The 14,323-nt window shown below is 47.5% G+C and overlaps 1 pseudogene; it reads right to left on the bottom strand.

The window, feature by feature from the left end:
- Positions 1 to 2,688: 2,688 nt before the first annotated feature.
- LOC140903428 (U2 spliceosomal RNA) lies at positions 2,689 to 2,898 on the bottom strand (annotated as a pseudogene).
- Between the last annotated feature and the right edge of the window lie 11,425 nt (positions 2,899 to 14,323).

Below are 14,323 nucleotides of genomic sequence, written 5' to 3'. Positions count from 1 at the left end.
TAGCATTTTGACAGTGCCACGGGTACAACAGACAAATTGTGCTAAGCAAATGATCCCGGGCCCCAGAAAGCTTTCACACTCAATGCACAGGCCGGTCCAATGCAACACAAACCAAACACAGCACTCACTGTGAGAGGAGAGAGGGTCTTGTGGTTGAGGCTGGGCTGGACTGGGAACCAGGCAAGTGGGGTTCAATTTCAGGCTCTGCCAGAGGTGACCCTGGGCCAAGATTTTCAAAAGCGACTAGCAGTTTTGAGTGCCTACCTTAAAACACCTTCAAGGATGCTGATTTTCACAGGGCCAGTGCTAGGCCCCTTCTAAAAAGCAGGCCCTTTCAAAGGCATCTCCTGCAGGGCATCCAAAATCACTCATTACCTTTGAAAATCTTGGCCTGAGTCTCCGAGCCTCAGTTTCCCATCTGTAAAATGGGGCGCAGTGATCCTGCCTTGGTCTGGCTTGTCTATTTGGACTGTGAACTCTGCAGGGCAGAGACTCTCACTCTCTGTAGGCCAGGTGCAAAGGGGAATCTAGGCACTGCCGCAATACTAAGAGTGGCATGTGCATGAAAGTGCTGGCTGGACAGCCCAGGACACCGAAGGAGCCAGCTGGAGCTATGCGGCTCTAAACCAGCTGAGCATCTGGCCTGAGGCCTGTCTGGATCCCTAGAACAGGGGTTGCTTGTACTACTAATTACCCCCCATCTCCCTCCACTTCTGTGCCTCAGTCTTCTTCTATAGCCTAGAGAATTTTTCAAAGCAGGGTCTGATCCTAGTAGCTAAAATGCTTCACGAAGCCCGAGATTACTTGGAGAGTTTCCCATTCCACAGCCCAACAGAAGCTCTGCAGTGACTCTTTTCAGTGGAAGAGGCAAAACATAACACAGAGGTCCAGGTCTGGTTTCCTTGAGCTTCTGCCTCCGGGTTGTGCTTCGCAGTGTAGCCTCGAGGGCTCCGCACAGCCACATTAAACATGAATTAGCCGTTTGTTTGAACATGGCAGCAGCTTTAATTTTTCTTTGTCAATATCAGTGTGTCCTTTGCATTCATGCAGCTCTGGGTGGCGGCTGGATTGCAGCCTTCCAATTTCCCATCATTTCCACTGATGCTGTTTTCATTAGAATCTCTATTAACTTTCCCTCCCCCTCCTTCCCCATCAGCATGATTCTAGATACATTTATTCCTTTACCAGCTTTCCAAAGGGGGGCAGGGGAAGGAAAGGTTAAAAGATATAATTTCCTGCTCTTATTTCTCCTCCGTTTAAAGCTGCTTTGCATGATAGGCCATCTCCTCTCTGCCTTTCTCATACAGGGTGGTGCACAGTGTGTTTCCTTGTATTATGATGTGTGCTGGTGCCAGGATGGGGATTCACCCCTAGGAGAAACCAAGCACTGATTCTGCCTGTGCTATCACCCTGCACTGCTTCTCCCCCGACTCAGAGTCACCCTTCTCCCCCGACTCAGAGTCAGGCTGAGATGGAACTGAGAATGGAAACGGCTGCAAGAGCCGGAGACCTGTCTACACTAGGACCCCACCTCTACGAACACTGGTGCAGCTGACCCAGTGGTAGCAATGATGGGACTTTAGGGCCTGATTTAACCATTGCGTTCAAAGGGCTCCAGATCAGACCCTTATTAGAAAAATATTCCCTGGTGCTTTAGGGTTGGTCGCCTAAAACAAGACTGAGGCACCATAGAGGAAGGAGATATAGGGACAGCAGCAAAGGTAACCCCCTTATTATGCAGACACAGGGTTTAGGCCAGGTCCTTGGCTGGTACAAATCCGCACAGATCCATGAGAGTCAGTGTATGGCAATTTACCCCAGTTGGGTATCTGACCCAGTTTTCAAAAGAAACGAGTGATTTTAACACTTCTCTGGTTGGGCCCTCAAAAGCTCACATACACACACACACACACACACAATCACAAGGTCAGTGCTAAAAATATTGGTCCTAAAGTTCAATAATTAAAAATAAATTAAAAACCCACTTACTCCTCTTCTCCCTTCCTCCCCCCTCACCCCCCAAGCCTATTCTAGGTGGATGATGTCTATGTATCCAACAGCTGCCAGAAGAGATAACAGGGGAAATAATGTCAAGATTGGTTTCAGAGTAACAGCCGTGTTAGTCTGTATTCGCAAAAAGAAAAGGAGGACTTGTGGCACCTTAGAGACTAACCAATTTATTTGAGCATAAACTTCACTTCATCGGATGCATATCAAGATTGTCACCTGTTGAAAACACACGCACACACCAGTCCTCTCCACCTCCACCCCCACCCCCAAATGATACAGGATTATTTGCAATGCAGGAGAATGCACAAAGCAGAATGTTCAGTTTCCTTCAAGTGTTCCAGAGATTCCCAGTGAAACGTGAGACCCCCCCCCTTGTTGTAAATGCTCTGGATTGGAGAAATAGACCCTAATTTATAAGACTGGTGTTTGCCTCCCTGTTGTATTTTGCGTTTGGCCTCTGTGTCTCCTGTTGTTGTTTCCACTGGGGCAATCAGATTGCAAGATAGGGGTCAAATGCCTGATCTGGGAGCATTTCACACCTGCTTTGCACATGTTTGAGGGGTATAAACAACAGCACAACACAGGAGAATGGAGAAGCTGTCCCAGGAATGCTACATTATCATGGGGATCCACAAGATCCCAGGCCAGGGATTAGCTGTGCAGGTAAGTGTTTTGGTTTTTTGGTTTTTCGTTCCTGGAGACACTACAATACCAGGTCAATGCATGGGGTGGACAAAGCAAGCTCCTATTCCAGCCCCCTGTTTCAAAAATCAATTTAATATACAGTCCTCAAATAAAGGACATATCAGATATTAAACTGATAAGAACAGAGACGACACTTTGATCTTAGCTTGCTTGTGGCTACCTGTGCTCAGGCAGAGGAACAATGCAATGGTGGAATTTAAAAAACTTCCACATGGGGCCCAATTTTGGGGCTGCAGTTGGAAGAGCGTGTAAAGGGTCCTTTCTGCCTGGATTTACAGGAAGCTGGTGATCTGATTGCATCAGCTAAGGAGGGGGAGCTGTGAACAGCGCTGCTTACCCAAGTCAGAGAGAAAATGGAGAGCCGGGCTCCCCCCTGCTGCCTCCTTGAACCCCGTCCCTGTCCCATGTTAAGCCTCCAGCGTCTGTCCCCTACACCTGGATTCTGCCAAGAACCCTCCACCGAGTATGGGGATCTGGGATGTGTGGCTGGAGAGGACGTGCCGGGGGTGGGGGAGGACGACATCACCCTCCCCCACACCCGACGGAAAGCAGCCAAAATCTCAATGCAGCCTAAAATGTATTAACATTTTCCAACCTCCATCCATACTGTGGAAACACGCTCCCCCCTTAAATGGGGTTGCTGGGACCTCTTGTGCACCATCAGAGAGCCAGAGGCATCAGGGCTGGCAGGAAGGTCCATGCCTCTGTGATTCCCCCAGGATGTGGGAGTTCTGGGCAGAGCTGCTGCCCCTGCATGGGGGTGGGGACAGTCCAGGCTCAACAAGGAATTTATGGATTGACTCGCGCCCTTTCGACTCCGGAGCGGCGAGGCGCCATCGATCTGGCCCTGTGCTTGTTCTTTAACGTGTTGTTTTGCCTAGCTTTAATTTAAGAACTGAATTCAAATACCACAGAGGACAGATCAATGCCTTTTTCATAACTCAGCAGTGACAACGCTCAAGCTTTTCATATGTAAAACTACAGGAAGCAATCTGCCTGGCCCCAAGACATACCAAAGATGGAATTCAGCTGAGAATTCATTTTCTCCCTTAGAATCATAGAATATCAGGGTTGGAAGGGACCTCAGGAGGTCATCTAGTCCAACCCCTTCCTCCCCCCCTCCCCTCCCTCCTGGAAACCCTGATCACCGTTATCTGCTGGGCATGCAACTCACTGCTCTTTGCACAGAAGCATGTTTTATCCACCCTTGTGTTCTCTGCAGTAGTTCTCATATGGGTTAATAGCTACAATGACAACAGGTGGGAAAGGAAGCTCAGAACAATGTAGGATTCAGCATGGACCCAGGAACCAAAATTCTAAAGCAAGGGGTTCTCACCTTTTTCTTTCGGAGACCCCTCCAACAGGCTCATCCAACAGGCCCGCCTGTGCCACAACTGTTTTTCTGCATCTCCGGTAGATTAAAAGCCAGGGCTGGCGTTAGGTTGGAGCAAGCAGGGTAATTGCCCAGGGCCCCACACCATAGGGAGCCCCAAGAAGCAGTGGGGATCAGGCTTCAGCTTTCAGCCATAGGCCCCAGAGAGTCTAATGCCGACCCTGCTCTCTGGTTTATTTTGGCGGGCCCCCTGAAACCTGCTCATGGGCCCCCAGGCGGCCCCGGATCCCTGGTTGAGAACCACTCCCTTATATGATTCCATCGCTGTAATATATAAGTACTTGTCTCTTCCATTTTCCTGAGCTAAGTTTCCATATGTAATATCCTGGGGACCTCCCTTCTGTGTTCCTGACCAGGACATTGGCTCAACCAGCAAAGAGATTGTCTTAGAGAATCCGTTTCAAGTTTAACCTCAAGTCCAGTGCAGGTTGGGCCAGGACTCAGGGAATTCATTGAGAATGGGACACCTGTGTGGTGCAGATATAGGGTGTGATTTTCACCTGGCTGATTTTCACAATGTGACTGACATACACACACACACCCACACACAACACCACTACCCCGTAAACAGTTTCGTCTCACTTTGGAGGACCCACAAGACATCGCGGATTGAAACATGTTGTTGTGACAAACCTGAAATGTTTTGTTCTGATTTTGGCTTTTTTTCATTTTATATTTCAATGCACCATAAAAAAATGAAAATGAAGAGCCACTTCAAAACTGAACATTGAAACGTTCCATTCCAAAAAGGTCGGAATTGAATGTTTCAGCCTCGTGGAAACGCTTTCTTTCCATTTTCATTTCAAAATGCATTGTTTGTCACAGGCGACGTGTCTTCAGGAAACATTTCACTTTTGATGCATCAGCATTTTTCAAAGGCAAAAGCATCGTGGTGGAAAATTTCCAACCAGCTCTGCGTTTTGCACCCACGCTGCACGCCGTTGTGCCAGCAAAAATGATTTGCACCAGATGAAGGGTAACAGAGAATTAGGCCAATAAGATTTTAAACAGCAATATACCACTCATCTATGTACAAGCTTTTACAAGCTCTATTTACTTTACATTTCCCTTCAAACATCTCCTTCAGCCGCAAAGTATACAATGATGTGTTGATTGGTCACCAGGGCAAACTCCTTTTCCTTCAAGAATATAGTGCATCAGGATATTTGAGCTTCCTAATTAAAAATATGTTTGAGAATTGAATTGTAAATGAATCAATTTCTCCTTTAACTCCCCTCCCCGCAAAAAACCTGGTCAAGCAAGACCAAAATGGGTATTGTTAATAATTGCTATTTCTATTTCTCCGATGTCTGATCAAAAGATTTGATTGCATGACAAATGAGCAAATTACTGTAAAATATTATACACCCCTCCAGAACACTGATGCATGAGATACAGTAACTAGAGTAATGCTGCTGTGATGTTTGCCACATGACACAGTTTTGAACGGCTGTGTAACAAATTCAAGAAAAATAGGGGTCTTGGACAGAGGGTGAGGAAACTAGATATAGCAAAGACAGCTATTAGGGACTGGAACAAAATAAGCCAGCCCCATTTTGCAACAGGCACTGATGCATAAGAGCATGCCAGGTTATAGGGATTAGGGAGAGGCTGTGTAGATCCCAGCATGGAATTCTGCATTAGAAGTGGCATTCACCTCTGGATGTAGGGTCCATGGAAGAGCAGAACTGGGCAGTTTCCAGTGCAGAGAGGGTGAGAGGCTGCGGAGCAAGCACCGCAGGATCTTATACTCTGCCCTCAGGAGAGCTCTGCATCACCTTTGCATAACTTAACTTGGGGAGGGGCAGTTCAGGGACAGGCAGGGGATTTGGACACTGGGTCCACGATTATGTGGCCACTGACTCCTTAGATACAGGGTGCACCTGGGTTGCAGCCACTCGTCTGTCCCAGGGACTGGAGCCTGGAGCAGCAGCTTGGAGTAGCAGCTGTAAAAGGGGCTTTGGAGCCCTGCTGGTGGGTTGGGTCCATCCACCACAGCCTTAGTTAGGTTCTACACACAAACCCTCTCCTCGGAAAGTTTTGAGCCATATTCAGAAAAGCTCGCCATTCTGCTTCTTCCATCACCATCGGGGAGAAGCTAGGAAGTTACTGTCTTCTGCATACAAGGTAATGTCTCTACTGTATCAAACTGAAGCCAGTACTGAAGCCAAGTGCCACTTATGTTGGGCAAAAGTCCCTAGTCAGTCATTTCTCAGACAAACCTGCCTTTGGACCAAATCCTGAGAGATGCTGGGCACTTGCAACTTCTGTTGGATCAGTTATCCAGCCTGACCTGTGGGTGACTGCAAGCATGAATTTGTCACACAAACAAGAGGCACAACGGACCAGGTTCTCTGTTGCCTGGGTCCTTGTGTGGTCAATTACACCACTGCAAAGGGAGTGCAAAATACTACAGTTCTGGTGTAGTAGCATCTTACACGCGTGTAACTGACCACACAAATATAGGGCAATGAAGAATCTGACCCAATCACTATATAAATTACCATCACCCACATGGAGAGCTGGCTCTAAATCCCCACTCCTTCATCGCCAAGCGCGTACCCCTCTACCTCCTGAATGAAGAAAGAACTTAAAGAGTTTGCAGAAGCAGGTCCCTTAGCTGCTCTGTATGCCGGCCACTAGAGGGCAGAGTCACTCATCCACCATGCTAGTACATTCCACGCAATCACTTAGGGTTTTCCCCCTCTGAGTAAGGACTTTACAATTTGGCAGGGCTGATGCTCCATTGCCCTGCACCCTTCTGAGCTATATACTCCAGGGCAAAATGCACCATTCTGACTGGCACTGAAATGTGACTAGAACTGGGCAAGAAAAGGTTTTCCTGAGCTGTGAGAATTTTTGAGATAGCGAAAAACTTTTCTGCCCCAAAGCAGGATGAAAAGTCAAACTCTTGAACATTTTTGTGAACGGATAATCCCCAAAATGTTTTGCATCTAGTCAATCAAAATGATTCATTTAGATAATGATGAAACAATTTGTTTTGATTTTGACCTTTTAAAATATATATTAACCTTATTTGTAGTATAAATTAACAACTTTTTTTTTTGAAACAAAGTTGTTTTGTAGTTGAAAAACTAACATTTTCATGTTTAAAATGTCAAAACATCCCATTCTGACAATTAAAACAAATCCAAACTCTTTTAACTGGGAGATTTGTCAAAATCGACCCTTTCCCAAAATTAGTGTCCATTTGGAGAATTTGGCATTTGCCAGCAAACTAATGTTGAGTTAGAAATGTTTCAACCAGCAATATGTACGACTACACTTGTGCGGTGCAACAATTAGTTGAACCCAGGGTATCTAAGTTCAGACACACATCTTTACACCTCTAATGCTCCTAATCTATTTCCATATCCTCAGAGATAAGAACGTTTAAGTTAAAAACATATTTATAAAGTTCCCGACACAATTATAAGTACTGTGCAGTGCTTGTATCTCTTTGGAGCTGAAATAAAGCAAGCCGGTGCTTCAAGGTAAACATACCTACCTAGCTTATTAATCATATCAGTCCCTCCACGCTCTCTGACAGCTTTGATGTGTGTTTGTATTTCTTCTTCTATTGAGAAACCCAGAGCAGATTCAACACCCACAATTTGTTTTCAAGGCTGTAGCAATGGCAACCTCTTGACTGCACAAAAGATATCTATATCTATATCTATATGGCAATGGATGGCATTGAAGTGGCAATGTATTCTGGATCTAGGGCTGCTGCCCTGGCAATTAGTTGTCTTTTTGTTGCATATGATCTGTTTGGAGGAGACTAATCGACATATGTTCTCATGGATGGAGAACTATCTAGCGAAGTTGGCAGGTGAAAAGAGCCCATCAGAAATGCTCTTGGTAAAACTCTCCTCCATCTCTTTGATAAATAAGGACTGAGATGCTGGATTTTGCATCGAAGTCAGTGGAAATTTTCGCCCGAGTTAAGCAATGAGTAAACACTGAGTAAAGGCCTCGGGACTGATCCCAAATATTATGCTGATCATTTATAATTTTTATTATAGTACTGCGTAGGGAGCCTTATTCGTGACAACTCTTGACAGTGGCTAGGCAGCTGGTGTGCTGAGATCGCTGCCTGTCTTGCTGACCAGTATTATCTCATTGTTTCCTTGTGCTCCCTCCTCTGTCTGTCTGCATCCACCTGTTGTCTCTTGTCTTATACTCAGGGCATGTCTAAACACAGGTGTTGTACCATTTTAACGATAGCAGTAGAATTAAAGTGCTACATACAACCCTGCCAGTGCGGATGCACTTATACTGGTATAAATGTGCTTATAACAGCATAGATAGTTCTGATAGGGAAGGGGAATAATCCCCATAAGTATGAGACAGCTTTATACTAGTTTGATTGATTCCACACTAGGGATCGTCCTGGTATAGTTATGAAGAAATCACAGTCCCATCCAACATAGTTATACTGTTATGAAAACTGCATGTACACTTGGACTTAAATGTTAAGCTGTTTGAGGGAGGAATTTCTCTTTGTTCTGTGTTTGTACACCACCTAGCACAGGCGGTTCTGGTCCATGACTGAGGCTCTTAGTTGCTACTGCAATAGAAATGAATGAATAATAACTGTAATAATTCATTAAGGGATCAGGGCCTCTGGTTCCAGGCACTTTAAATCTGGGAAAAACAGAGTTTCTGCCTCATAGAGCCCACAAGCTAGGGAGGGTTATGGCAAGATGACAGGTAGGCAGTCAAACTGAATCATGTTCTTAAGTGTCACCCAAGTGTCACGAAGTGTGGGGGAGTCAGGGCCCTGCACCCCCCACTTCCTGCGATTCACCGTGACTCTCAGCCAGCCAGTGAAACAGAAGGTTTATTAGACGACAGGAACACAGTCCAAAAGAGAGCTTGTAGATACAGGAAACAGGACCCCTCAGTTCGGTCCATCTTGGGGGGTAGGGAGCCCAACCCCGGTTCTGGCCTCCCTCCATTTCCCCAGCCAGCTCCCAACTGAAAACCCCCTGCAGCCGTCTCACTTGGCCATTCCCCCCCCCCCCCCCCAGCTCCTCCTCCAGCCTTTGTCCAGCTTCCTGGGTAGAAGGTGTCACCTGGCCTCGACCCCCTCCTGGGCTCAGGTTACGTGCTCAGGTATCATCCCTCAAGGGAAGTCACATGCCGACATCCCACCGCCATCCAGCAGCAATGCAGCCAGTAAAACTCCCCCGCAACATTACCAGGTCAACACTCCCCATTCCCTACGCCGTCACCCCAAGTCAACTACCGAAGTGGGACCAAGCAGTAGGCTCTGAGTAACAACAAGAGCTGAGGATGGCTGCTGGGATTTGATCTCGTTAGTATCCATGGTGGAGTGGCTCTGATTATCTCTCACGTCGCCCAACTTGCTGAGGAGCTGAATAATAATATTTTCCTGCTGGTTTTCACTGGCGCAATTCAAACTCACACATGGGCTGACATTTGGTCAGTATCCTAGATGCCCACAACAGGATCAAGCAAAAGTTCAGAGAGCAACCGATGCTTTACAGCGTAATATTTACTCTTCTGACAAGAGTTCCCTGCTTTTTCTCAAAAGCACAAAATGTTGTGCAGTGAAGCAGGAGCCATTCAGTATGCTGAACCTTCCTAAGGGCTGTGTTCGAGAGGTTACGGAAGACAGGAAGTACTTTTACCTCCTTCAAAAATTAAAAGCCAAGGGTCTGATTCACTTATACCAGTGCAAATCAGAGGAACTCGAGTTAAGTCAGTGATGCTACACTTGTGTAAAATGAATGTAAGTGAAAGGAGGATCAGGACCCAAAATCCTTAGTGGAAATGTTTCCCATAAAGATGTAGAGTGGTCTGGAAAGGTAGAAGAAAATCACAATGTATATGCACAAGGGGCCCAAATTAAAGTTGCACAGGCAACCTTAATTCTGGCATTCCCTAGCTTTTGAGTGCTTGGTTTTGCAACTTGAATAGTGTTATTTATTAGAGCTTATGCTCTAATAAATTGGTTAGTCTCTAAGGTGCCACAAGTACTCCTTTTCTTTTTGCGAATACAGACTAACACGGCTGTTACTCTGAAACCTGTTATTTTAAAGTAAGTTGTTGTCATTGTGGTGTCTGCGTGTAACCTAGATCTATAATGAGTGGGAGGAGCTCTTATGGTTCTACATGAAACCACCTCTTTGAGGAGTGGGGCTCCCTGTTCCCTAAACTCTTCTCACTCTATTTTAATAAAATACTAATGTTTAAAACCAAACATTATCCAAGGTGCATTGAGGTTCAAACAGTACCAGTAATGGCCCGTTGGCTACTGCTATGCTACGACTGGGAATTGTCAAAACCAAGTGAGACACTTTACACCTCGAAACAGGAGTGCTGGCCAGAATGTTCAGAAGAGACGAGTGATTTAGGATGTCTCCATTTATGGCTGCCCAAATTGAGATAGCTTAAAGAGGCTTTATTTTCAGAGGTTGGGTGCTGAGCACTTTCTGAAAATCAGGTCAATTGAAGGGGTTTCCAGTTGTGCACCTAAAAACTAAACTACCCAAATCACTAGTCATCTTGGAGAATCTTGACCAATGCTTCCACATGCCAGGTGATCTTATGATCATATCCCTACCTGTCTGTCTGATCTGGCACCCTATAAAGTTAGCATCCACTCCTATTTTTGCAACCCTTCTTCACATGATTGCTGCCTCAGTCCTTCCACTGTCCCTTCCAGGTGCTATTGATTCTTCAGTATTTTCAGAACTAACTAAACACAGGCTTCATAATAAAACGGAGGGGGAGTGGGAGCGCCCTCTTTATGGCAAGATGTGCTTCTGTGTTAAAGTGTTTCCTCTTCATTACTTCTCCAGTTTGGGAAATCGAGCCATTCAGTGATCAATATTCTTCTCTTTTGCTGAAGCGTGGCAGTTTGCAGCTTTATGACAGGGTTCCTAAGATGATAAAATTAAAATGCCTCAGGGTCTTGGTACGAGTGCCCCTGTTTCCAACCAGTAAGGGCACAAATGAACTAATGCAGAGGGTGCCGAGAGCCAGCCTAGAGGACACACACAGTCCTCAGAGACCCATAATGCTGTCCCTGACCACTCTTGGGCAGGATTCTTCTTTCACTGGTGTAAATCATGGGTCTCGCCACTGCAACCAATGGCACTTCACCAGATTAAGTCAGATCCAGCCCTGATTTTTCCGATGGAGCACTGATTGACAGATCTTTCCATTTTGGCTTTAAGTCACAGCATGGGTGTGCAAGGTGGATGTGCTCCAGCATGGTTGTGAGTGGAGGCAAAGGGTGAGTAGAAATAAGGCTGAACACTAGTAATAGCCTCCACACTGAATGGAAATGTAAGACTCAGGGGCACTCCCTTACACACACACAAGCGAAGGGTTTTAAGGGGGCAACGTGTGGATGGAAAATGGACATGCCTGGAGAGATGTGGGCTGAGCATCCTCCTCAGCACTAACAAAGTGCTTCGCTACACACTCATTCCAAACCTCACTCTCCCTGCTAGGCAGGTGTGACTTGACAAGTGCACCTCAGTGTCTCAGTATGTCCCCGGTTCAGCAGTCAACCCCTGTTGAGCAAAGCATGGACTGGTTCTTAAGCATCTACTTAAAGTTAAGTTTGTGCTTTGGTGAATAAGGATGGACTTGCCTGCAATGCTTTACTGAATTGAGGGCTGTGATTGGGTGTAGCAGACATTTGCTGCCCACTGCCAGAGGCCCCACCACTGCCTTGACACACCCTTCCCTAAGAAAGTGTCCTTCTGGAAGGAAAGACTGGCAAGGACAGACCTCCAGGGGTTGCCAAGAGAGGCTTCCCTTTCCCATAATCAGCTGCAGGCAAAATCAGCGAGAGTTGGTCCTGTGGGAGCTAGAAGAGCCAGGAGCAGGTGGAAGCCAATCAGAGCCCAGCAGGTCAGACTGGCTGTTTCTCTTAGGGGTCAGTTCTGGGTAAAGCCAGAGCATGGAAGGAAGGCTCTCCTAGCCCTAATCCAAGTATTGTGGCCTAGTTAGGGGCATAACCTTGACAACATTGGCCTTGGACCTCTGTGATGGATGACTGTCTGTATTATGAACTTTAAAGCCTAGGGCTATTTTGAGTTCAGATTTAATTTGCCTTCTGGTAATGCTGGAAAGGGCATTGAGTGCTGACCTGGCTGAAGGGTGAGGCCATAGAAACAGTGGACCACTGTGGAAGTAGGATGTGAAGGGGGCACCAGAGGAAGAACCCCTACAATGCTGCGTCCTGACACAAAGGGATATGCTGGTGGTGAGTATATGTGATAACAGAGGCCTAATACAGAATCAAGGCTGCCTGTAGGTAGCACTTTTCTTTTCACGTATACACAATGCATATACACACAGCACTCCATGAGTAACAGGAATGAGGATAACGCTTTTATTTGCTTCCCAAAGGTTACATTTCAGGGGCTTGAGACTTAACTTTCATTACAGAGGGCTACACCAAGCACTGAACTTTACGTGCCCCTGCGCTAAACCTCCTCTCGCTTGCGCTGGAGTTTGTCTGCAGGTTCGAGACTTTAAATACGATGGTGGTAGCATTTGCTTCATTTTATGGAAATGTGAAGGGCTCCCTATCTATCTGTCGTCTCTGCCTAGGTACGTATATTGCCCTCATGATCTCCCAACATAATGGCAATATAAATGGGGAGAATCCAGACACTCCCTGAAACAGAAGATCTAGATCTGGTCACGAAAGTGCTGACATGCCAGAAGGACATAAACGTTTTAGTCTTTGCACTGATGGTGACAGATGTCAAGCCAGCCAGCCAGGGTACAAAATATATTGCAGCAAACAATCCCACACTGGCTGAGGGATGGCCTAGAGGAATTAGCAGGTCATTTCTGCCTCTACTTCTAATGATTCTGTGATTAAGTAACCAAAGTCCCTTTGCCCAGACCTCAGCACCCTCAGGAAAGTGCGTGATGAGTGCATCTGTAGAGCTCTCAATAAGCCGCCCCCGTGTTGCATTTGATGAAAATAAATATGAACATGGGGATGCAATTATGGGATTGGAAGCCTTGAACTGCAGTGTTTTTTGTTTTCCTGACAGCTGGCATCTCTGGCAGGACTTCAAAACCTCCAGTGGGCACACAGGGCTCTGTCAAGATGTGACAATATGAATATGGGAGGTTAAAAAAATAATAATGATGGTGATTGATTTAGCTGGGGATCGGTCCTGCTTTGAGCAGGGGGTGGGACTCGATGACCTCCTGAGGTCCCTTCCAACCCTGATATTCTATGATGAGACTTCTCAAACGTCTCACTGAGCGGCACGTGAGGGGAAATACCTCCAGATCAAAGTGCCTATCCTGGGTTGTGCTTTTGTGTTAGCTCACTCATTATTCTCTCCGGGTGAAATTCACCCCTCTGGGGAGAGCTAGCATAAGGTCTATGTAGCACTTAAGTCCCTGCAGGGGTTAAAGGGGAGGTAAGCGATGCTTAGGGTTCGAGCGGTCTTTCTGCACAAGGGTGAGCAGCAGACAGGGAGTTAGCTGTTAGTAGATGATCTTGTGCAGGTTACCTGTGTGTGACCAGTTAAAAGCAATACTACAACCCGGGGTCAGAGCCAACGCTGAAGTCAGGCAATCTCCCTTGCAAATGAGGGACTGCAGGCCTAGCCCTGCAGGCAGCTGCTGCAGGACCAGCCGCTTGGCCAACAGGCCGGACCCAGGGCTGCCCTCCTCCAGTGAGCTGCCTGACTCACACCAGCTGCTCTCCCTGGCTTTAACCCCCTCCCCCGCCTTTGCCCCCCTGTCCCGCTCTCCCCCTGACCTTTGATCCACAACCCCCCCCCCTTGAAAAACTTCCTTCTCGCCTCCTGCCCCCTGCTCTTTAACCGCCCCCAGCTGCAGCAGGGGGCCCCACCCTCTGCCCTTACAATCCCCCTCCCGCAATGTGCCCCCGTCCCTTTCGATGCTCTTTGCACCGTGAGGTCTCTTCTCCCCCCCCCCGCGCGCGCCCGGGCCCCTCCTTCGAATCCCCCCGCGCGCCACGTGCTCCCGCGCCCACGTGCGCCGCGTCCGCCTCGCCCTTTAAATCCCCCCCGCCCCCGCGGCCCGCCCTGCCCGCGTGACGGCGGCGCCGCCCTGCCATTGGCCGGCCTCGCGGCGCCGGCTTCCCTGGCCTCCGCGGTGACGTTGCCCGCCCCGCCCCCTCTCCCACCCCCGCCTTTGGGCCCCGCCCCCCGGTGACGTCAGGCGGCGGAGGCTCGG

Source organism: Lepidochelys kempii, chromosome 25 (genome assembly GCF_965140265.1).
Source record: "Lepidochelys kempii isolate rLepKem1 chromosome 25, rLepKem1.hap2, whole genome shotgun sequence".
Lineage (NCBI taxonomy): Eukaryota > Metazoa > Chordata > Testudines > Cheloniidae > Lepidochelys > Lepidochelys kempii.
The sequence above is the reverse complement of the archived record's forward strand: the minus strand, read 5'-3'. Positions and strand labels throughout refer to the sequence as shown.